Raw genomic sequence first — 2,360 nt, 5'->3', positions numbered from 1 at the left:
GTTATGCTATGATGGTGATGCATGAAGCTTTCCATCTTCATTGCTTCACCTAGGTCACAAGGAACACAAAGAATGTATTGTACCAAGTCTCTCTTTATGGGAGAAATCATAATACAAATGCCTATTGGAGGGGGGACCGGCTCCACATAAATCCGGTCCTCAACTGTTGTCATGTTCTCTAAATTCTCTCTCTTGCAAAAGTATTTTCTATGCCAAATTAACTAATTGCTATAATTTTGTTGCTATCTTCAATTATGTCTACCCGCTATGCTCACAAAATCATTTCTTGAAAGTACTCTCATTAAACTCCGCTACTCTCAAATTGAATAGGCAAATTCCATTACATTGGTATCAGAGCATTTGGTTTCTCTTTTCTTGCTTAAGAAGAGAGGTCCTTAAGTAGCCTATAAATGGTTGATGTTGTTAATTATAATAGGGTAAGTGGAATTGGGATCTATTATCGGTTTTGTTGAGCCCACTATGTGGGGGATGGTGCACACCTCGGGAGCTTCGAACTTAATAATGGAGTCTTTCTAGACTTGCCTACGGCTTACCATTATTGAGCCATAAGAAGTCCGAAAGGAGCTAACCCTTGGCAACTCTGCTATGTTAGACCTACTCCTCTACTCTCTATAATTAACCACTTTGATCCGTGGGTGTAGATACTTAAGAGCCGATTTTCAAAGGCTGAGAGGAGTGGCAACTAAGGTTTTGTATTGCCAAAGCATACACTAAGTATAAACATAAATTTTGTTAACATGGCTGACAACAATCAAGAGAGTAGAATGAACATTGATAGCTTTGATTTTGCACATGAAGGTGCTAATGATGATGCTCCCATGTTTGTGAATTATCTCGTCACTAGGTTGCAACAAGCTATGGGCAACCCTGTTTTGCAAGCCGAAGTTACTCAACAACTTCGTGCTTATGGAATTTCCCTTCCTGTCCAAGAGGAGAGAGACCCCCAAAAGAAGACTCTCTCCCATTCGAGAGGAGGAATCCAAAGAGAAAGAAAGCAATGACAGTCTAAGTTCTTCTGAAGATGTGGCTCCACGAAGACGGCGGTCTAGACGATCGCCTACTCCTCCCAAGAGTAAAAGAGAAACCTATAGTTCTTCTCCTCATCACTCTGAAAGGCAAGAGAGGAAACAAAGGAAGAAAAGGGCTAGGAAGAGGTCACCCCCTTCTCCTTCTTCTTCACCTTCCTCCTCTTGCGATGAAAGTTATGGCTATTCTCCTAGAGAATACAAGAGGGGAGGACATCGCAAATCATTTCCTGCATGGCGAAGGTCACAAAAGCTAAAGAAGTTCAAGGAGGGAGGAAAGAGTATCTCTTTTCTCACTATGATGGCACCTTTGGTGCTACCGACAAAGTGTTGGCCTTCATCCAGCAATTTGATGCGGCCTTTGGGGACGAGGGCTTCACAGAGTCCTCCAAGCTACGCCATGTAGCTATGCACTTCCAAAAATCAGCTAGTCAATGGTGGGCTAGACTTCGTGGCAATGGAGAAGCCCCAAAGACATGGAAAACTTTACGAGTTTCCATCATGAAGCAATTTCTTCCAAGTGATACTAAAGATAAAGTTCTTACCAAATGGCGCGGCTTGAAGCTTCTCTCTCATGAGTCTATCAACAAGTATGTAGACAAGTTTTGGGATTTACATCTCAAAGCTACTGTCTTTCAAAAGATAGACTTTGCCGAACAAAGACAACAATTCTTTGCGGGATTACCTGAAGAGATGGCCGAATACATCAACTCTCAACGGCCCGGTACTATTACCGAAGTAATCCACCACACCATGGTTGCTTCACGCATCAATTTCCATCAAGGGGATAGACGTAATGTCAAGCCCATGGAAAACAAAGATAAAAATGATGCAAAGGGGAAATCCAATGCTCAAAATAATTCCCAAGGCACTTCCCACAACAACAACAACAATCGGTCCAAGGAGAAGGGAGTTTACAAAGGTAAAAACAAACTCTCTCCTGAAGAGCTTGAAGATTTTTGCAAGGACCATAAGTGTTTCAAGTGTGGAGAGCAAGGACATGGCTATAGTTCTTGCCCCAAGAAGAATACTTGCAATGAGACTCCTAGGGCTTCCACCATCGAAGCTCCAAAAGAGGATGGTCATTGCAAAGGATCATCACTTTCCTATGTGTGGGGCAAGGTAAGAGAGCATGATTCCTTCATCTTGTTTGACCCAGGCTCTACTCTCAACTTCATATCAATAGAGTTGGCCACCAAGTTGGGCATTCAAGCTTTTGAGATGGGAGATATAGTAACAGCCGATGCAGCTTTCAAGGGACAACAAGCCTCTGTTACTCCCTTGATTGGGAAGTTGAGGTGTCATGTCCAAAGT

This window comes from Adiantum capillus-veneris, chromosome 7 (genome assembly GCF_014529385.1).
Source record: "Adiantum capillus-veneris isolate H3 chromosome 7, ASM1452938v2, whole genome shotgun sequence".
Taxonomy (NCBI): domain Eukaryota; kingdom Viridiplantae; phylum Streptophyta; class Polypodiopsida; order Polypodiales; family Pteridaceae; genus Adiantum; species Adiantum capillus-veneris.
Note: the sequence above shows the minus strand (reverse complement) of the source record.